Here is a 24,039-nt window from a genome sequence, read left to right as displayed (position 1 = left end):
CAAAGTTTCAAGTCTTAAAAAACCTGAAAATGACTCTTAATTAGTAATTTAGGGGTTACAAAAGAATACCACAATGCCTGTTGAAAACACTGGAAAACTGTGTCAATAAACTTTGACAGAAATCAGGCTCTATTGCTAAACTTCTGTAGACAATCAAGAGTTTAAGTCCAGTCAGTCTTTCTTTTCCCATTGTACTTCTTATGTATGTTTTCAAATGTTTAAGAATGGAAATGACCTTTCATTTGTAGCTGTTTTCACTGGCAATGTTGTAGAAATGTGAAGAAGTTTCGGCCAACTACAGAAGAATTAGCCTTCTAAGCATCGTCAGCAAATTTTATGCTAGTCAACTCCTAGACAAACTATTGAGTTGGTTGGAGGAAGAAAACTTCTTAGAAGAGGAACAAGCAAGTTTTAGGATCGGATGCTCAACTGTTGATCAGGGCTTAATATTGCAACATTTAGTGGAAAAATATTCCTCTCCCTCCCAGGGAGAGCTTTACACAGCCTTTATAGATTTTAAGTCTGCATTTGACTCAATCTCAAGAAACAGACTTTGGAGCAAACTTGAGGTCACCAACATGGACAGGTGCCTGCTGATTCTCATTTGCAGCCTATATGAAAAAACACAACTGCGAGTGAGATGTAGCTGTGAAGGCCATCTGACTAGAACAATATCCTCATTTACGGGAGTAAAGCAAGGTTGTGTTCTTGTCCCTACTTTGTTTAATATTTACATTACCTCCCTGGTGAACTCACTCTCAGAAATAAAGCCTCACCCCCAAATTTGCTGGGAGAGCAATATCAGTTTTACTTTATGCAGATGATGCAGTACTTTTATCATTAACATGTGTTGGGCTAAGACGAATTCTAAAAATGTTATTTATGAACTCTAATACTGAACATCTGACAATTAATTTTGAGAAATCAAAAGTGCTAGTTTTTACTCGTACAAGATTACCCCAGTCGGAGGAGCAAGAAGGTGGGTGTAAGAGAGAGCTCTAAAAGGGGGGAGAGCAAGAGAGCAGTGATGTGACTACTTTCAGGTTGTTTTAAAATAATATTTCAAAAACTGTTAAAGATAATTACATGGGGTACAAAACAAATGAAGCTACATAATAAAATCTATACCTGTGTTCGAATTCCATAAAATTTATTTATTAGAATCAGGGATACAACATTTTTAAAGATCTCTTATGCATATATTTTCCCTTTAAATTGGAATATCTAAAATCAATATCTAGAAAGTTTTTATGGCAGTTTAAAGGGGCCCCAGTGAGCCTCCATGACTGAGTTGGGATTCTAACCCAGGTCTCCATGGTAATAGCCTCAAACCATTACACAATGCTGACTCTTTAAGAAAAAGCTTTCTATTTGTATTCTTGCTAATGATAAAAATGGGACTGTTCTAGATCACCAGCCACCAAGTCTAATTTATTATGGTAAATTTGAGTTAAAACTCACCTGTGGAACCTCTGAGCACTGAATTAGTATCAGATCTCTGCAAAGTATGGGAAAGTCAGTTTTTCAGACTGCAACTCCCAGCATCTGAAGGGGGGTGTTTGAAGCTGTAGGTGCAAAAGTAATGCTACCATGCAGGTTTCAATCAGCAAGAGATCACACAAGGGTACATTTTATCATTCTATCTGTTTATACACAGAACAGATGATACAAAAATTGGGATTAGACTCTGAAGAAGGAGGTGTGAAAACTGTAGGAAGAAGCATCAGTCATCACACTTGTGACACCACATTACTAAAGGAAAATGAGGGTGCATGCCAGAATCTGCTCGGTTTTACATCTAAACTGTTGTATTCATTTCACATTACCATGGGCTCCATTCACAAATCTTAAAGGATTAAAAAAAATTCCCTTCCACATATCATAGGGAAAGAAAGATTTGACTTGGAGGGAAAATGTGAAAAAGTTGGAGAAAGAAACATCACTAATTTGAGTCTGGCAGGTGACACCACATTAAAACCAGAAAATAGCAAAGATCTGCAAAGACTGCAAATGAAATTTAAGAAGAAAGTGCAAAGACAAGGTTACAATAGAATATTATGACAGTAAAAATATTGACGAGATTATTTATGTAGATGAAGACATAAACGTTTTTCTATACCAGTCAGAAATCAAAATGTAGACTGCAGCTGAAAAATCAGAAGAACTTGGAAGGTAAACTAGGAAGAAACTGGTCCTCAATTGTAAAATCATATAAGTAACTAAGTCAGGACCATCCATTCCATAGTTTGGATGTTTATGTATGGTTGCGAAAGTATTTCCAGTTTCTATCTATGGCTGTGAAAACTAGACAGTTAAGAAAGCTGTCAGGAAAAAAAATTGAAATGTGGTGCCAAAAAGAGTGGGCAAATTCTTAAGCAAATCAAGCCTGAACTCTCAAAGCAAACTGACTAAACTGAAACAGACATACTTTGGGCATATCATGAGATGGAGTGACTAATCACAAAAGATATGTTACCTGATGTACAGAAGTGTTTATAATAATATGCGTATAACTGTATTTATGTTTGCATTGGTTGCCCTAAGGCTGGAGCGGCCTAGCTGTGAGAAATGTGTTACCATGGAAACGAGGCAGAAGAGGAGGTGGGAGGAGCTTAGAGAGTAAAGGTTTTAAAAAAGTGACAGTTAGAGTCAGTCGGGGGGGGGGAGACTCTGAGAGAGCAGCAGAGTCAGGTTTTAGACTCTGAGGAGTGAAGAAGGAAGAGTCAGTTTTTAGTGTTCGTGAATAGTAGAGATTTCTTCAGCTAGGAAGCTGAAGGGGAAAACCTTGTTAGTTAGAAAGAACTAACAGAGGCTTGTTAAGATCGCTAGTCGGGAGAAGACTAGAGATCTGTAGTTTGTTCAAGGATAGATCAAACAGGGAGACTATTCACTGCAGGGAACACTGGTTAATAAAGCGCTTCACCACAGCAAGAGTTCATAAAATGTAACATCGAAAGTCTGAATTGTATCGCAACCAAGTTACATGTAACCATCAAGCATTTGCCAAGCTTAACATCTTCATACTGCAACCATACGCTTTGTTTAAAAATAAACTTGTTCTCTTTGTTTTTTTAAACTGCCTCATCTCCATTAATTCTGCGTTCGTTGCACCCACTCTACCAAAATTACCTCACAACACAAACAGAGCCTTTAATACCAGAGCCTTCTACAAATCAGTGGCTCCTTTCTCCTAAACCTAGGCGTTTCCTCACAAATTGGTAGTTTCATCTTTACACCTGATAAAGTGGAAGCCAATGGAAAAGCCATGGGTCTTTTGTGGAAAGACAAAGTGTGGTATAAATAAAACAGCAGGAGCAACAGCAACAGCAACAACAACAACAACAACAGTAATGGTCCCAAGTTTGCAAAATCTGAGTAGGGCTGTTAGGAAAAGGGTCTGTTTGAAGGTCTTTCATTCATGAAGTCACCATAATTTGAAGCTGTCTTGACAGCACCACCATCACCTTTTTCATTATATTTTTGTCCTATTTCACAATTCTAATGCATGGTTTGAATTCAGGATTTGCCCTAGATGAGTAAGGAATGACAGATAAATAGCCCCAATCATGCATCCAAGTAGTTAAGGGAAATTAAAAGTACATTAAATGAACATCTTCACAATGCAAAAATAAGTTGTTCACAAGTCGTGGGCATATCTCATCGTTACATCATTGCAAGCTGTTGTGGAAAAATGACATCCACCAAGTGCGTGACACAGCAGCAAGATAAGCAAAACATTAAGACGAAGGTCTGGGCATGCGTCATACAACTATTTAATTGATGGGTGGATCAGTTATTCTAACCCAGTCATTCCCAACTTAACGCACAGAGGCCATGCTGATCACAGAAGACAAGATCTCTCAGATGCAGGATATGAAAGGCTGTTCTCAAATATCCAAGTGAATTTTGGGTGGCAACCTGGTGATAATTCCACTTGTTAGGCCTGGATGAATATAACAAACATTTACTGAGCTCTAGCAAAAGGCCTGTCCTCCTGGAGATGCTGAATATTTAGTTGTCATATCCATTTGTATGCCACATTTCCTCAGAGTATTGGGATAATGTATGCCGTGATCATATTGATTTTTGTCCTCCAGGCAATCCTAAGAAGTACGTTAGAGTAAGCATCTAGCATGGCCCAGGCCACCCAGTCAGGTTCATGATCCAGCAGGAATTAATGTTTTATCCCTACAGATGAAGTTCTTGCTATCTATAAATAGAGTGTGTGCATGCACGCACACACACAAATCCCAAGGAGCAGTTGTAATATCTTGCCAGTAATCTTGTGGGCTCTGTAAGTTAGCCCAAGATTTTCATTTGCTTGATTGCTTAACAGATAGCTTCTTCCTTCTGGGATTACAACAGACAACAAAACCATGCTTTTTACCTTCTTTGGGCATAATCACTCAGAGCTGCAGCTGCTTGGGGCAGACTAGTTATTTGTGAATATCCTTGATACCCAACCTACAGTTGTCCAAGTAGGAAGGAAGGAGGGCATGAACTCCATAATGACCCCACATTTGACCTCCTGTTGTGTGCACTTCAGCAGAATTCTGAGCTGCTTCCATATTCTCAGAGCCATATTTCTAGTAGGCACAAGGGTCAAAGGAATAATTAATAGGTTGGCAGATTTTTATACAGCTTTCCTCAAAATATATGCCTTGAAGATGTCAGAGTAAAAGAAGGATTCACAGTTTTTTTTAATGGTTCACCAGTGAGTTTGATGATCTAATTGTTTATGGAAATGATCATTGGACAGAACTTCAAGATTATGTTTGGGACTAGTTCTGAACATCCTGGTGGGGGTTAATCTATGAATTGTAATCTAAAAAGTGACCTTCCCAATTTTTGCTAGTAGAAAGTTTTTTTTAATGCCTACATGCTCCTGAATTCATCAAAGATTGCCTGTCTTAACAGATCAGGTTCAGTATTAATTCTGAATCTATATTTGGGTGATAGTAGTACCTGGTGCAGTAATGGTGCAGTAATGGTACAAAAACCCTTGTTCTCAATAGAAGTAAACCAGTTCAGAATCAAGCATATATATATTTATGATCATGCCACCTTTTTGTGGACCAGTTGAATTGACTTCTGGGCCAGAATGTATAGACTTCTATCAGTATTTCCAGATCCTGAATTTTCTGAAATGAAACTAACATATTAGCCTACAACACAATGTTCTGCTTAGTTACTGAGGAATTTGCATCTGGTAAGGAGCCCTGATGCACAGCTAGCATTAGGTAAAAACTATTACTTATGTTTGCAGCTATCTAGGCTTCCATTGAATTTCCTGACCCAGCTCAGCAGGCTGGCTGTGACACATGAAATCCTAATCCAGCGGTGTGGAAAATAATGACCTGGCAGATATTTTTGGATGATTGCTCACATCAGTCTAATCATTATAGCTAATGGTGAGTAATGTTGGGCAATGTAATTCAACAACGTCTGCATGCCTCACATTCCTAAGGTCTTTCCAATTTAAACCATCTACCTTCTGTATATTTCCATGTGAACACAATTTCAACTCAGGTGACAGATGCTCATCCTTTGATATAAATAGTATTTAGAAGAAAGGATGGCTTCTAAAGTGACACAGAATCTTCTTAGTCACCAGAACTTGGAAAAGTTTTTTTTTTACTCCATCTACTTTCCAATCAAAATCTTACAGGTCCTGTGAATTTGTAAGAAGTCAGGATTTAAGCATCTTATTAAGAAAATGTATACGTTGCTTTCATTCTTCATGGCCAATTTTTTTTTCATGTCAGGAGCAACTTGAGAAACTACAAGTCGCTTCTGGTGCAAGAGAATTAGCCATCTGCAAGGATGTTGCCCCGGGGACGCACTGATGTTTTGGTGTTTTACCATCCTTGTGGGAGGCTTCTCTCATGGGGAGTTGGAGCTGACAGAGGGAGCTCATCCATGTTCTCCCTAGATTCGAATCTCCAACCCGTCAGTCTTCAGTCCTGCTGACACAAGGGTTTAACCCATTGCACCACTGGAGGCTCCATGAGTAAACTGTCAAATGGACATTTGTTCTGCCTAACTAAATAAATTCTGGGTGACCTGAGCTTTAAAAAATCCCCTCTAAACTTTTCATGCCACTTATTTAGCAAATGTCAAGTGTAGGGGGGCAGGATGGAAGTCTTGCTCGTACACCAAAGTCAAGCAAAGATAGCTAGAACAGGCTTCTGTAACTAAGCTTCCAGACTGAAGGTGTGCTCTCATCTTAAATAGAATGTAGTTATGTCAAGCCACCCAATTTTTGATAAGCCTGGTTATCAAAAGTCATATGGTGGGACTTCATCTATATATATATAAAAAAATTGCTCTATGCATAATGAGTACCTTAAAAACAATGAAAGAAATCACACCACATTTGGCAACAAAACGTTTCACAACACAAGGAGTGACCATCACTCAAAAATTTATGATTTTATCATTTGGGGGTTGTAGTTGCTGGGATTTATAGTTCACCTACAATCAAAGAGCATTTTGAACCCCACCAAAATGGAATTGAACCAAACTTGGCACACAGAACTCCCATGACCAACAGAAAATACTGGAAGGGTTTGATGGGCATTGACCTTGAGTTTGGGAGTTGTAGTTCACCTACATCCAGAGAGCACTGTGGACTCAAACAATGATGGATCTGGACCAAACTTGGCACAAGCACTCAATTCGCCCAAATATGAACACAGATGGAGTTTGGGGGGAAATAGACCTTGACATTTGGGAGTTGTAGTAACTGGGATTCACAGTTCACCTACAATCAAAGAGCATTCTGAACCCCATGAATCTTCCCACACAGAACCCCCATGACCAACATAGGGCCATCTATTCCAACTCCCTTCCTCAGGGCAAGAAAACGTAATCAAAACCCTCCTGAAAAAGAGCCATCCAGCAATAGATAGATAGATAGAGATAGATAGAGATAGATAGATATGATTCACACACACACAGATATAGTATCATGGATTTGAAAGGGATCCTTAAAGAAGGACAATGATATGTTGCATGTTCCAGTGTAGGCAAACGAGACAATCTCCACATCAACATTGGCAAGAAATACTGTTTACCCGCAAGCAGAAAGACATTACATATATTGGAAACCAACACTTTCTCATTACTTTATTTTCCAGATCACCAGACTGGGCCACTGCAATGCATGGCAGGGGACCGCTAGTTAGTATATATCGACACTGTCAAATTAATGCAACTCGACACCCCTTTCACTGCTGTGGCTCAATGCTATAAAATCCTAGGAGTTGTTGTTTGGTGAAGCACTAGCACTATTTGGCAGAAAAGGCTAAAAAAACCCTTGTAATGCTACAAATCTTTGTGTCAAACTACATTAATTCTAAAGGCATAGATGCATTCAGAAAGCAACACAAATGATATTTCTGGAAGACTCCTTAGATCACCAGAAAGGGGCTTTTAGCTTACGCCTCCCTTTTCTGGTCCTCCAAAATTCACAGTTCTTTCTAGACTAAGTCTAACACAGCTTAGCAGACAGGCAGGCAGGTAGGTGTTAGGTTGAGCTTGGGGTCAGGACCCAAAATTCTTGAAATGGCCTTTTACATTCCAGGGACGATCTGCTATTAACCTCCAATTAATTAAACTCCAATTAACCTGCAGCTTCCCTAAGCAAGCATACAGCTGACACAGCTTGGTCAGTGTGTATAACAATAAGGATAAAAAAATTAAAAAGTTGAGGTGTGATGATGCAAAAAAGAAAATATTTTGACAGTAGCATAGCACATTCCCAAAGACATTGTTAACTGGGGTGTATATGTGGTTTCTACATTTTACTTTGATGATTGTTATTACGAATTTAAGTCAAATAATTTGCAGTGTGAACTAGATTCCAACAGCACAATGAGACTTTGCTCCTGGCTGTCCTCCCAAGGGCAAGAACTGTTGTTTCCTAGCAACTATATTTCTTAGCAAGTGTTTCCTAAAATATGTGAGTAGAAAGAAGCTGAGCAATCTGCTGGGAGAACCCTTTTGGTACTACCCAATTGGGCTGGTAGGGGAAAATCCCTCCCCTTATCAGCCCTAGCAACCCAATTTCTAGACTCGCAGGAAAGCAATCTCACTGACTAGTATGAGCCATAATTGTTGCTAGGAAAACGAAATTCAAAACCATGGGAGGCTCAGGTACTCTTTCTAGTCTGTACCAGTCCTTCCTAATCCCTCTTTTCTGAAATAAGTATATTTATAAGTGACTAGCTGTCCCCTGCCACGCGTTGCTGTGGCCCAGTCTGTTGATCTGGAAAATAAAGTAATGAGAAAGTGTAATGTCTTGATGCTTGTGGGTAAACAGTATTTCTTGGTTTTTCTTTGTCAGTGTTGATATGGAGAATGTCTGGTTTGCCCACCCTGGAACAGTCTTTGATACTGTAGCTGCCATACATATGTGTGTGTGTGTGTGAATGGCTGGATGGCCCTTTGTCAGGAGAGATTTGATTATGTTTTCTTGCCCTGGTGAAGGGAGTTGGACTGGATGGCCTTAAGACAGCATTTCTCAACCTGGGGTTTGGGACCCCTGGGGGGGGGGTTGCGAGGGGGTGTCAGAAGGATCGCCAAAGACCACCAGAAAACACAGGTCATGAGGGTTCTGTGTGGGAAGTTTGCTCTAATTCTATCATTGGTGGGGTTCAGAATCCTCCTTGATTGTAGGTGAACAATAAATCCCAGTAACTACAACTCCCAAATGTCAAGGTCTAGCTCCCCCAAACTCCATCTGCGTTCATATTTAGGCATATGGAGTATTTGTGCCAAAGATCCATCATTGTTTGAGTCCATAGTGCTCTCTAGATGTAGGTGAACTACAACTCCAAAACTCAAGGTCAATGCCCACTAAACCCTTCTAGTGTTTTCTGTTGGTCAGGGGAGTCCTGTGTGCCAAGTTTGGTTCAATTCCATCATTGGTGGAGTTCAGAATGCTCTTTGATTATAGGTGAACTATAAATCCCAGCAACTACAACTCCCAAATGACAAAATCATAATTTTTTGAGTGATGGTCACTCCTTGTGTTGTGAGATGTTTTGTTGCCAAACTTGGTGTGATTTTGTTCATTGGTTCTTTTGTTTTTGAGGTACTCATTACGCACAGAGCATTTTTTTATATATAGATTGTGAGCAGGAGTTGGTTTTCCTTCTGTTACCCAAATGATGCTTTGTTAATTGCTGGGGTAAGGGGAGAGGATGGTAATTAATTCTCTGGTTTTTCAAAATTATTTTTTGTTTCTTTCTGAAATCAACTTTTTCAAAAACCTTCAATTTTCTAGGTAGTGCTCAATTACTGCTACTAAAGGAGAATGAAGCAAACAATGGAGAAGCATCCAGAGAATAGACACACTGCTAGATGCTTTCTCTACTGTTTTCCATCAGCCTTTAAGAGGTTGTGGGTTGATGACACAGGAGTATGGTGAGTCTTGCGGGAAGAGAGATGGGATAGTTCCAGTTGGGTGCAACTTTGCACAATGTCTCCCCATCCAGAATCATCGCAATTATTTTACTAAGCAAACAATAATTAGGCAATGCTTGGTTTCCCTTTCCTTGTTACTGTAGAAAATTCATCAACAACTCTGACTAGAATCTCAAGAGTTATCCACATATCTCTCGGTCTGTCTTTCTCTCATGATATGGAATGGATATTGGGAGTGAGGGAGAACTGAGATTCTGATAAGCACTAAATACATTTTCTATTGACTCAAGAGTGTTGATCACTGAATTTTGTTTGAACAAGTGGGCTCAATGTCATTTTATAGAACAGTCTGCTAAAAGCACAGAATCGGCAGGGGCATATTTGATCTGCACTGGCTCCCCAAGAAACAATACAAATTCAAGCAAAGCTTATATTTACAATATGATTTCCAAATAGATCAATAAAAGCCATCATTATTTGAACGCTATATTCTGTTAACAGTGAAGTCACATCATGTCACCTGACAGGATATCTAAAATACAATTCTCCTTTATATGGATGTCCGAGATCAAGAGCATATTTATGAATGAAGTTAGTTTCTCCCTATTTGTAAATAAGAGCCAACACATAATCATGAAATTCTGCCAGTAGAATCTACACAAAAAGATTAATAGGCCAGTCTTTTAATTGTGAAATTTTGTATAAACTGTTAGTCTCAATTAGAGTAGATTTATTCAAACAATTGTTGAAAGGTGAGTCAATGGTAGGTATATCTCATTGACCCAGTGGATCTATCTCTATCAGAAATAATAACACGCATCTGACTGTTAGAATGGAAAGTAGAATGAGTCGCTGTTTCTTTATTGTAGCAAAACACTTTTATTTCACAACTTTTGGTGCATTCTAGAGAGACCTATAGAACATATAGAACATGTGGCCTTTTCAATGTTATTGAATTGCCACTCCCATCAACTTACAACCTCATCATAGATATACGTCGTGTAATGGGTTCCATGGCAAAGAGGGATAGGAACTGAATGCCGGTTCCTATCCCCATTATCCATGGAGCCCATTACATGACATAATCTAATTCCGGCAGGGCTCCATGACAAAAAGGGATATGAACCAGCATACAATAGCATGATGAGGTTGTAAGGCTTCCAGTGTTGCATTTGCAACAATGGACAGAAACCAGGTGGCGGATGCTTCTCCCATGGGTTGGGGCCAAAGGCATGTCAAGCGATGCAGGGCATGGGGTGATGGGTTCTCCAGGTCCCCTGATGGAACCCCATGGATTTGTGTTGCAAATCCCAGCATTAATGTGATAATGTCCTAAGTCAATAATCAAAAATGGTAAAGCATCATAGGGATCAGAATCTCCTCTATTCCTCCAATCAACAGCAATTCTGGTGGGAATTATGTATATTATAACCCATTACTGTATATTTGGAGATGATTCTATATAGTTGTTTACCATTTTAACAGAAGAACTCCCCTTCCTATTTCTTACCCTGGTTTTAAATTATCTTAATCACATGGTGGTACAATTAAACCTTCTAATGTCCTTTCATGAGGCCCCCTAGGGAGATAGGGTGAGATACATTATTATTATTATTATTATTATTATTATTATTATTATTATTATTATGCTGGCTGTTGTATTGGATCATGCATCGGACACTTCCTAAGTGTCTAAGACTGTGTGATGTATCAGCGAATAATGCGTGCAGACACCAGTAGGGTGGCCTTTTGCAGTTGACAGATGGTAATTTTGTCAGCACCAATTGTGTTTAAGTGCAGGCCAAGGTCTTTAGGCACAGCACCCAGTGTGCCAATCACCACTGGGACCACTTTTACTGGTTTGTGCCAGAGTCTTTGCAGTTCAATCTTTAAATCCTTGTATTGTGTCAGCTTTTCTGTAACCTCTTCAAGGTTACAGAAAATGAACACGAATTCAAACTGACAGAGTTTTGGAGCACAACACTTATTAATAATAATTATTAATTACTAAATAATATTTTATTATTATTTCATTGATTTTTTCATTCTTCTTATCTGATTTTCTACAAACAGACTGATATGAAATTAAAGAGCGAGGTGGATGCAAGGGACAACTTCAGCTGTGAAATATTACAATGCATTCAAATTTAATTACATTTTAGAACCATACTTGAACAGTATTTATAGGAAATGAGATCAACAAATTCAATGGCTTTCAATTAATCATGTACAGCACAATCATTACAAAACTAGAGAGGGGACAGAAATATAAGCCACAAACATAGCAATATGAAACCTGAACAAATTTTAAGGTTTATATTTAATCTGAAAAGAATGTAGCCAACTCCCTATAAATTTAATAACTGAATTAAAATTGAATACATGTAAAATCCAGGTGACCTGACTGGAATCTTGGAGCTTTGCTGTATTTTATATGTTGAACATCATTATGAATAGTAATTTCATATTCATCAGAAAAGCACTATACATTCTGATGTCAACATTTGAGCAGAGCTTGAAAAAGTGTTTTCCCCCCTACAGTTCCCAAGATACTAGGCAGCAAGGTTAGTATGTTCAATTTCCGCCAATCAGTCTCTGTTGTTTTTAAGATACCTGCCTCATTCTGCCTAATGGGAGCGCCATTCTATTCCTAGTTCTAAATTATCAAAGCAGCAAGACTATGACTACAGCTGGGTCCCTACCTTCAGCAGACTCACTGCAAATGTGATTTTTCCCTATGAAATAACAATGCCACAATATTTCCAGTGAACGCAGCTTTTACTCAATAGCTACAAGGAATAAGGTGAACGTTGCCATCTACACTCTCTATAATCTGGCCCCTGGAAAACTCAGAAAACAAAATAGTGAGGAAAAGTAGACAAAACACTATAAAATCTTAATATATAAATGGATGTGGTAAATACAACTGCACTTCCAAAAATATTAGTTCCATTTCATTATCAGCAGGCTTCTTGAGAGCTGAACTTGGTGTTCCCCCATGAATAAGTGAAGATGAGATAAAACAGGAGCAGAGGACTGATATATAGACAGAGTGACAATATTGAAGTAAGATAAGCGCTTGCTGTGGATCTCAGATTTCTTTTTGAAATGCCTAATTCCATATATTCTCTTGGATGTATCTACTCTTCCAAGGTTCCCTGTCCACAGACCTGACCACCCTCAGTGTCAGTTATTCTAGAAGCAGCTGTTGGTAAAAGGATGCAGAGATAGCAGGACCTATGCTTCCAACTACCTTTTCTTCTTTGGGGTTGGGGGCTTCTGAGTCGATATGTTTCCCAGAATATCTCTACCTCCAACTTCTTCAGGTAAGGACCCTTGAGCCACATCATCTGCTGCCACCTCAACAACCTCCTTCTCTTCCTCCTTCTCTTCCTTCTCTCTGGCCATGACGCTGGTTGCTTGAGATGAGGCACAGCCTTACCAATTCCACCTTGATTCATTGAATCTAATTGCAATTAGAGGCAGAATTTAGTCCAAATGGTCCAGAAAATTGCTCTCATTCAGGCTTTTGCTAAAGGTTTCAAACTATATAAAATTAAACATTCCGGAATTTTATTCAAGGTACCATTTCCTGAATTTAACTGGTAGTTTCATCCATCTGTTCCTCTATGTCAAGTCTTCCCCTGAGGGTGGACCTGAGCTGACACAACAACTCTACCAGTTCATTGAAAAAGTGTGGGTGACCAAGAAAATCCCAGTAGACTTCAAGGATGCCACCATCATCACCCGTTTCAAAAAGGGGGATAGAACATTCTGTGGAAACTATTGAGGTATCTCCTATCTAACCTCCGCTGGGAAAATCCTCACAAGAATCCTTGTAATGTGATGTAATGATGATGTTTTTATTGTACTGTGTTGCGTTATTTTGATATGTAATGATTTGTACTTGTTGCTCTTTTATATGATTGTATTTTATATATGCTGTAAACCGACCTGAGTCCCTCGTCGAGGTTGAGAAGGTCGGTATAGAAAACCTCTAAATAAATAAATAAACCGCCTTCTGCCCCTCTCAGAAGACACCCTCCCAGAATCCCAGAATGGCTTCCGCCCCTCCAGAGGAACAGTGGACATGATCTTCACTGCACGACAGCTCCAAAAAATAAATAAATGCAGGGAACAAAATCAACCACTGTACATGGCATTCATTGACCTTGCAAAAGCATTCAACACAGTGAATTGCAGTGCTCTCCGGACCATCCTCAAAAAATCGGGTGCCCTGACAAATTTGTGAACATCCTGTGGCTCCTCCATGATGACATAATGGCCACAGTCTTGGACAGCAATGGCTCCCAAAGTGACCCATTTAATTTTATTCAATGTACCAGTTCCTGGATTTAGCTGGTGGCTTCATCCATCTGTTCCTTTATGTCAAGTCTTTCCCTGAGAATCCCAATAGACTCAGTGATCAAGTGCTCTGTTTCTTTTCTTAAATGACATTGATGAAGTTTTCATTGAGATGAAAATTTATGATCCATATCTGTTCTGGAAATTCATGAATTATGTAAAACAGGTGCCTATTTTAAAAGCCTGTGAAGTGTCTCTGTTTATGGGCCCTAGCCTTTGTGCTTTGTTGTGATAGAAGTTGTTTAAAACAATTTGTATAATTTTGGAGGGGATGGGATTATTGGACAATGCAATCAGAAAGCCCCAGCTTTGTTTTTGAAGATGCTATCTGAACATTAAGTCTTGAGATTGAATAAATGACGAATTAGAGGGAACGGAATCATGTGCTTTCATGGGTTGGTCGTCAGTGGACACTTTAGGAAGGCATATGCACAAGAGTTTTTGAGGCAACCTATGTTATTGAACAGCATTGCTTTCATTTCTGTACTGTATTATCATGGGCTGAACAAGAGACCAATACTGAACTAAACAACACTTGCTTAATGCTCCACTGATTGGCTTTTGTTACTCTATCCCAAATATATCACCAGGCGGAGTAGAAATAGCATCCTAGGACATTTTTACACTGTCTTGGGGACAGAGCCCCATGCTGGCCATCACATGACACTGTGTGACTTCCAATGGAGAAATTTCGTCTGAGGCTTCCTCCACAACATGGGGGGAAAGTAGCCGAGAGGGAGCTGCATGCAGAACAACAGATTCAACCCACTGCCCCTCTTTTCACTGTGATGCCAAGTGAAGTGGGATGCTTCACCTGTTTTTTTTTAATGTTATTATTATTTAAACAAAGAGGGAAAACAGTGATTTATATTTACAAATGGAGCACACAACATATAGAGACAGTAACAAGCACAGTAGACAATACATTCCCTCCATCCCCGCACCTGTGAACCCACCCTTGTGGACTTCCATCACTGCTCAATATGATATCTATACCCTATAATACTTATGCATATAAGTTGCTTAAACAATTCCCCTTGCAACATCCTTAAAGTTAACTTTCGCCTTCTTTTCAAGATATGTCAAAGCCAGCTGCCATTTGTTTACAAATTCTTCATTATTTTTACCTCAAAGTCCATTAGACAGCTTGACCATTTGAATATACTCTAATAACTTTTATCTCCAATCTCTTTTGAGTAGTTCTCTTTCTCCGATGATTTTGCTATAACCGTTCTTGCTGCAACAAATCTGTATTGGCATATTTCTCTATATTGCTGGTTAATACCCTCCCTGAATAGACCTAGAAGGCACATTGTGGGGCTTTTCTTGCCCTTATTGGTGAGCATGTAGTTCCATAACTACCCCTTTCTGAAATTGTGATTCTATTGGACATGACCACCAGACATGGAAGCGTCACCTAGTCTTCCTGATGAGGTCTTTAGTTTAGTAATCTTGGTTTCAGCTGAGAGTCCAGGTTTAATTTGCTCTAGGACTCATTTGGTAGCAGATCATACTGTGCTCGTATTCAGTTTTCCATCATTTAAGAACAGCAAGTGGGTGGAATGATGCATTAAATATATATGGGTTTTTTTTTAGTAATATATGGTGAATACTCAATAAATAATGAATAATCAGGATAAATAATAAGGAAAACTTTTATCTATCTATTTATTTATTTACAGTATTTACATTCTGCCTTCACCCTAAAGGGGACTCAGGGTGGATCACAATGCACATATACACGGTAAACATTCAATGCCATATTAAAATTGTATTTTAAATGTGGTTGTTGATATGATTAATGTGGTCTCCTCACTGATGAGATTCTATCCTAGAACTTGGAAAAATTATTTTTGGTATTACAACTCATGTTAGTCCAAAAACTAATGTTGTCATACTCTGTTCATTCTATGCAGGCATAAAATGACTTTTCTCTAAAGAATAAACACAAACAACATTAATGCCATTCGTTCTTGGGTTGCATTTCGCATTCACAGTAATATTTCTCCTGTATTCAATGAGGAAAACATTACTTGCACGATGCATGTCTATTATTTAATGTTGAGCTCACTCCCTGCCTTCAAAATTCAAATATTTGCTTGCTTGTTTGATTCTTCTAGCTCAATGGCTGGAAAGAAACGGGGTTCCCTTGGGACACAAACTACTCACCACTTCCGTTGTTTCCAACTCTTTGCCTTTTGAACATGATCAGGCATAGGACACAGGAATTTATTTATTTATTATTTATTTATTACTTGCACTTATTTACCGCCACTCTCAGCCCAGGGGGCGACTCGTGGCGGTGAACAACAACATAGAAAGGACAATTTACAGTAATCAGAACAATACATAACATGCTACTACTACTTGACATATACTTATACTAAAAATCCGCTTCGTCATATCATGGGTCATAGTCAGTCTCATAGTCGTGGTCCATTCCGGTCATCATTGCCAAGATATAGCACTCAGTTAAAGGCCAACTCGAAGAGCCATGTTTTCAGGCTCTTACGAAAGGCCATAAGGGAGGGCGCCTGTCTAACTTCAGCAGGGAGGGCGTTCCACAGCCGGGGGGCCACCACCGAGAAGGCCCGCTCTCTCGTCCCCGCCAGGCGTGCCTGTGAGGCAGACGGGATCGAGAGAAGGGCCTCCCCGGATGATCTCAAGGTCCTCGTGGGCTCGTAGGCCAAGATGCGGTCTGCAAGGTATTTTGGGCCGGAACCGTTTAGGGCTTTGTAGGATAGTACCAGCACCTTAAATTGGGCCCGGTAGCAAATCGGCAGCCAGTGGAGCTGGGACAGCAGGGGCGTTGTGTGCTCCCTACGCCCTGCTCCTGTTAACAACATGGCTGCCGCGCGCTGGACTAGCTGGAGCTTCCGGGCCGTTTTCAAGGGCAGCCCCACGTAGAGAGCGTTGCAGTAGTCGAGGCGGGATGTGACCAAAGCGTGTACCACCGTGGCCAAGTCAGACTTCCCAAGATACGGGCGCAGCTGGCGCACGAGCCTGAGCTGTGCAAATGCTCCCCTGGTCACCGCTGAAACCTGGGGATCCAGGCTCAGCGACGAGTCCAGGGTCACACCCAAGCTGCGAACCTGAGCCTTCAAGGGGAGTGCGACCCCGTCCAGCACAGGCTGTAACCCTATACCCTGTTCGGCCTTGCGACTGACCAGGAGTACCTCTGTCTTGTCTGGATTTAATTTCAGTTTGTTCGCCCTCATCCAGACCATTACAGCGGCCAGGCACCGGTTCAGGACTTCGACGGCCTCCTTAGTAGCAGGTGGGAAGGAGTGACAGAGTTGGACATCATCTGCGTACAGATGACACCGCACCCCGAAACTCCGGATGATCTCACCCAGCGGCTTCATGTAGATGTTAAACAGCATGGGGGACAGGATGGAGCCCTGAGGAACCCCACAGGTCAAAGGCTGTGGTGTTGAACAGGTGTCCCCCAATAACACCTTCTGGGTACGGCCCTCCAGAAATGACCGGAGCCACTGCAAAGCAGTGCCCCCGAGACCCATCTCTGCAAGGCGCCCCAGAAGAATACCGTGGTCGACGGTATCAAAGGCCGCTGAGAGGTCCAGGAGCACCAACAGGGACACACTCCCCCTGTCTAGCTCCCGGCGCAGATCATCGACTAAGGCGACCAAGACCGTCTCGGTACCATGTCCCGGTCTGAAACCAGACTGTGCCGGGTCCAGATAATCCGTGTCTCTCAAGAATACCTGGAGTTGTGAGGCCACCACGCTTTCCATGACTTTGCCCAAGTAGGGAAGATTGGAAACAGGCCGAAAGTTTTCGAATTTGGTGGGGTCCAGTGATGGCTTCTTCAACAGCGGCTTTATAATAGCCTGTTTTAGGCTCGCTGGAATCTTGCCTTCCCGAAGGGAGGCATTCACCACCACCGTTACCCACTCGGCCAATCCCCCTCTGGCCTCCTTCAGAAGCCAGGATGGGCAGGGGTCTAGGATGGACGTGGTGGGCCTCATTCCTCCAAGTATCTTGTCCACATCCTCGGGCTTCACAAACTGAAAAGAATCCAACAAAATAGGACAAGCAGGTGCTTGTGTCACATCCACAGAGACTGCACTTAATGTGGCGTCCAGCTCAGAGCGGATCAAAGCGACTTTGTCTGCAAAGAACCGAGCAAATGCTTCACAGCGCGTGACCGAATTGTCAGGGCTCCCACCTGAGGTAGGGGGAGTTAAAAGACCTCTGACAATCCGAAACAGCTCCGCCAGATGGTTCTTTGCAGACGCAATAGTAGCCGCAAAGAAAGTTTTCTTTGCGGCTTTTATTGCCGCGGCATATGCCCTTAGAAAGGACACAAACCGTGTTCGATTTGGCTCGCTTGGGTCCGAGCGCCACACGCTCTCTAGTACCCTCTTCCTTCGCTTCATCGCTGCCAGCTCCTCAGTGAACCAAGGGGCTGGTTTAGCTCGGTTACTCGAGAGGGGACGTTCCGGAGCGATCCTGTCAATTGCCCTGGTCATCTCCCCATTCCAGAGAGCGACCAAGGCCTCGACATGGTCACCTACCGAGGTGGAATCAAGTTTCCTTTCCAGAACCTCCTTCAAAATTTGGCAACCTAAAGAAATACAAACTGTGATTGTATTCTAACTCTGCAGCTGATGTTATTCTGCTAACATAGAATTGTGTATAATCACACTTTGATGTACAAACCAGTTATACACCAAGAACCTCTTCACATGTGGCATTTTTGCCCTGTTTTGCTGCTTTTATGTGTGGCAAGGAAAGGGCCAGCTGTGCACCATCACATGACACACGACAGGTCCCACCCACATTCTTCCCAAAGTGGAGGAGAAGCACCGAAAGGTGCTTTCTCCTCCACTACAGGGAGGAAAGTGGAGTTTGGGTAGCTCCAACTGATATACGCACTTTCCCTTCAATTTCCCCGTGTGATGGCAGAAAGGGCAGTGGGGCAATGCACATTGCTGTGCATTGCTGCCCTTTCTGTCATGTGATGAGGGGAGGGAAAGGGTGGCAAAGCAGTCTTGCGCCTTCCCTTTTGCTGCAATGACATGGCCCGAAAGGGCTGTGTTAAGAAGTAGTAAGAGAAACCGATATTCGCAGCCTGGCTTTGCAGCAAATGAAAGCTATTTGCTGATTTCACTCTGTCGTTTTTCACCTAAAATAATGAAGTGCTTTACAATAAGGAACACTAATAGTGGTAGTTAAAGGTGTGAAATGTGGGGAAAGAGAATAAACTCTCTTAAAACAGTTCTCAAAATCTAGGTTGCAAAAAGGCTTAACCATTTTCCTGCTTCTCCTCTCTCTGGTCCTCCCTCCTCATTGCTTTTTTTTCACAGGAGAGTTGCTGTGGAAGGTTTACAAAGGTTAATATGCATCGAGATTCCTCACAGCAGAGAAAGTGACTCAAGTGAGGCGTGTGTGTGAAAAGTAGACAGCAGGAAAATGGCAATTACCTTTCTCTCCAAAAATATGTAAGAATAAGGGGGAAATGGTTTGGGTACTATGCTAATATACAACATGCCCTTTGCTCTTTTCAAAAAGGCAAACAGAAAAAAGCCAAGTATGAAAATGAACAGCAGTATCAAGCAATCAGGAATCTAAAAGTTGAGCTGAGTGACATCCTTTTTGTTCCTGAGATATTCTGCTGTAATGTTAATATCTCCTTGCTATGGGGAAGGACTATGATTCTGTTTCTTGGTGGAAATAAATACGGAAATTGTTGGTATGAAGCCCAATGGTTTACCCATCCTGTGGCAAATTAAGACCCAAAGGCATTTTGGTAAAAATTTGTGCCATCTTGTGTTAGTTATATGACACAGTTGGATAGCTTCCCTTCCAGGGTTCTTTAACTCAGTTCACTTTGGCCTACTAGCTGAATCTCAAGAGAGAGACTGCTTTACACTTGTCTCCCCCTCCAAATGTCACCCTCTAATTATAATTTTTGTTCCTGCATTTGCATTAGATAGAGCTCAGGGTGTTCTTTAAAATGCCTTGCTGACATCATCCATCATTGCCTAAAGCATTTTCTAAAGCTGTTTTTTGATAAAGTATTGCTCAACTAGGACAGTTATCTGTTTTGAATTCAGAAGTCTTTAGAATCCAGGGCAGCCAGTGCCTTCTGTGTTATTTCTGATTTATTGTAAGAACCAGGAAGGAAAGCCCTTTGATCTTTTCCTTCATGCAGAATTGGTTTAATTACTCTGCTTTCCCATCTGTGTTTCCCTTCTAATCAGAGCTTGGAAAAATTACATTTTGGACTCCAGTTCCCGGAATCTCCTAGCCAGTATGGCTACCGACCCTCCTGGCTGAGAACATTGTGACAGCTGGAGTCAAAACAGAAATTTTCCAAGCTCTGCTCTTATATTTCTTCAAATCTGTTTGTTCAGTCCTGTGCCACTGAAACTCAGTTGTTCCCATTACATCCAGGCCTCTAAATACAACCCAAACATCAGACTAGCAGGGGTGGCCCAGTCTTCAAGCTTGCCAGATCAACTTTGCTTTTTTACTAGAGCCTTGAGGTCCACCAGCTGGAGTTAAGATTAAAATACATGCACTTAGAATGAACCTATTCAAAGTCCAGGAATTGTGCTGAGTTGACAGATTGCATGCAGTTTACAGTCCTTTTACCCTGAAATCTGCTGTCTAAGTTTTCTTCATTTCAGCAGCATACACCAGGATTAGCTGGGATACTTTCTTTCCTTCCACAGGTTGAGCATCCCTTATCCAGAAATCTGAAATTCCAAAATACTCCATAATCCAAAAATACTCCACATTGGTGGCTGGCTGGCTGCAATAGTGAATCCTTTGCTTTCAGATGATTCAGTGTACAAACATTGAGTTTTCATCTATACTGGCAAGTTAGAGTTATAAGTCCTTGACAGTGTCCTGCAAATTCCTAGCTATGCATCTGTAGTTCTTGACTTGCCCATTCTCCATGCATAGTCTATTCTTCTCCCTATTACTTTTAATAGAAAACCCCCCTACCTGCGTGCCTACTAGGCCTCGTTGATCCAAAAAGAAAATGGTTCAAACCTCATTTTGGATGTAGGGGGCGCTGGTGGTTTGATTCAGAAACAAATTCCGAATTTTTCCAAAAAAATTCTGAACTTTCCAAAATTTCCAAAATTTCTGAATCGCTTTGTTAATAGCGGACGTGATTGTGCAATATGCAGAAAACAGCAAATGGCACTGGGCAAACTTCAGGGGATACTCTCTCCCTCATTTTTAGACCAATCCTGACAAAACCACTGTGACACAAACAGCAGAAAGAGGCCTTTTTGGCTTTTTGAAGTTGATTTCACACTTTTAGGAAGGAAAATATTTTGACTATATGGGATTTCTAGTGTCACCTCAGTAGCAACACAAAGCAACTAAGGACACAAAGAGCAGGGAGAGGCCTTTTTGGCTTTTTGAAGTTGATTTCACAACTTTAGGAAGGATAATATTTTGACTATTTGGCAACGCAAGGCAAACTGAGGAAACAAACTGCACCCTCACACCCCAATATTACCCACCCATGCGACGTCCACCTGTCCCAAACCCCAACAGCAAAATCATACCAGCCCAGGCAGGCAACAACCCTTCTCCCTGCCCTGGTTCTCTGCTGCCCTGCTCTTCTCCTCCCTCCCCCCCCCCCCCCCAACAGAAACAACACACAAGCGGCTGCAAGGCAGGCAGGCAACAGCCCTGCTCCCAGCCCTTCTCCCACCGCTCTGCTTCCAATCTCCCTTCACAACCTCCCTTCCCTTTCTCTTTCTCTTTCCCTTCCCTTCCCTTCCTGGGCTCACAATGAGCCTCTGAGCCATGTGCTGCCCTTTATATAGCGCAATGGCTGCCGTGCCAAAATCCCGCCCCTCCCCTCCCCAAAACTTCTCCCCTCATTTGCTGGGAGGCAAGCATCCCAGCATGCAAGCTGCTTGCCTCCAAATGCTGAGTCACTTCTGACTCACTTCCTGAGTTGCAAGAAAATGGCAAAGGGACTTCTGGCTTTATTCAAAATTACGAAGATTCGACGGTACCTAACCATGCCTAGAGCCTACTCATGTGGCATTACTTCTGCCATATGTCTGCTGATTGATTGCCAAGGGTGAAATCTAACCAATCCCTCCGTCTGTCCCTCCCTCCTTTCTTTCTTTCTTTCTTTCTTTCTTTCTTTCTTTCTTTCTTTCTTTCAATAAACAAAATGTACTCCACAGTATTTGGTACAACTGCCACATTAGTACCACATCTCTGCCTAACTTCTTAATATTGGGGAAAATATGTTGAGTCCATTTTTACAAAAACATGTTTCCATACAAAAGCATACAAGATACTCCACCTAGGGATAAAAATGAAATGCAAAGATACAGAATGGAGATGCCTGGCTCAATAGCAATACGTGTGAAAAAGATCTTGGTATTCTCATGGACAACAAGTTAAACATGAGCCAATAATATCATGCAATGGCAAAAAAAGCCAATGGAGTATAGTGTCTAGGTCCAGGTCATGCTACCCTTCTGTTCTATCTTGGTCAGACAACATCTGGAATACTGTGTCCAATTCTGGGCACCACAATGGAAGGGATATGTTGACAAGCTGGAATGTGTCCAGAGGAGGGCAACTAAAATGATCAAGGGGATGGAGAACAAGCCCTATGAGGAGCAGCTTAAAGAGTTGGGCATGTTTTGCCTTCAGAAGCGAAGGCTGAGATGAGACATGATGAGGGCCATGTATAAATATGTACAGGGAAGTCATAGGAAGGGGGGAGCAAGCTTGTTTTCTGATGCCCTGGAGACTAGGATATGGAACAGTGGCTTCAAACTACAGGAAAGGAGATTCCACCTGAACATTACAAAGAACTTCTTGACTCTAAGGAGAACTGTTCAGCAGTGGAACTCTCTGCCCTGGAGTGTGGTGGAGGCTCCTTCTTTGGAGGCTTTTAAGCAGAGGCTGGATAGCCATCTGTCAGGGGTGCTTTGAATGTGATTTTCTTGCTTCTTGGGAGAGGTTTGACTGGATGACCCAAGAGGTCTCATCCAACTCAATGATTCTATAATTCTATGGTTCTATGGCTGAGAAAATATGGTAACACTTTGGATTCTGAGATATCTCTAGATATTGCCAACACCCTATCAAAATTCTCTTTGAAGCCTTGAGATACATACATGTGCTTTTTTAAAAAAGAAAAGAAAAAAAGAAAAAACCCAGCTTCCAAATGCCACATCCAACATCTAATTCCATTCCTCTGTGGTATGATTTGGAATCCAGAAGGTCCTGCTCTGGAGGGAACTGCTTTCATGTTAATGCTATTGGCTTTACACCTTGTTTTCTTACTGTTATTTAGCTGCAATTAATTATTTAATGATCTTAATTCTTTGCATAGGGCCCTTGAATTATTCACAGGAAAATGCTAACTGGAGTGATTCTAGGAAAGCAGATTCCCTTGCTTCAGCCATTTTTGGAACAAAGAGGTTTGGGTGTCCTTGTTTAACTAGCCACGGGCAATTCATAAAATTCCTCATTCCTCTGCACAACAAACAGCAACTTCTGAATGCTGTTAGAAAATCCTATTCCCAGTCTGTTATGAAACAGAGGTTTTGATGTGCTGCCAATTTTTCACATGGCGTTCTGGAAACAGAGCCATGGCTGCACTGTAAAAACTGAGCCTCTTGTTACATAAACCTTTGCTAGCAACTCGAATTAATCACACACACATTCTCTCTCTTTCTTTAATACACAGAGGGATGGTGGGATTAAAAAAATACAGAACTAGAGCATTTAGCAAGTTTTCCAAGGAGCAACATATATGGAATAGCTCTCCCAATTCACAAAATGAAGGTAAACAAAGAGATAATGCAAAATGCTATTTTTATAGATGGTTTTCTACCTTTGTGTGCACAGTGATGCTTGAAACCGATGCTGATATGCTCGGAGAAATATGGACATGTCTAAGCTACACAGAGATGATTTTAAATGTCCTTGACCAAATGTTTTTTTCCTAGCACATAAAATCCCCCCTCCATATATATATCCCCATTTCCTGGCCTCTCTCTGCCTCTTGTAGTGCACTGAAAAAAGGAAGTAAACATTGCCACAAGAAATTCGTGCCAAGTGAGACAAACAAGAAATGGCAGAAAAACAGGCTGTTTGGATGCTGCCAATAAAAACAAAATTGATGCAAGCTGTACACACAGACACACACACTTTTATATACATAACCTGCATCCAATTTATATCTATAGATAGAACTGAAGATGTTTTCCTTAGAAGAGG

This window comes from Anolis sagrei, chromosome 1, assembly GCF_037176765.1.
Source record: "Anolis sagrei isolate rAnoSag1 chromosome 1, rAnoSag1.mat, whole genome shotgun sequence".
Taxonomy (NCBI): Eukaryota; Metazoa; Chordata; class Lepidosauria; order Squamata; family Dactyloidae; genus Anolis; species Anolis sagrei.
The sequence above is the reverse complement of the archived record's forward strand: the minus strand, read 5'-3'. Positions refer to the sequence as shown.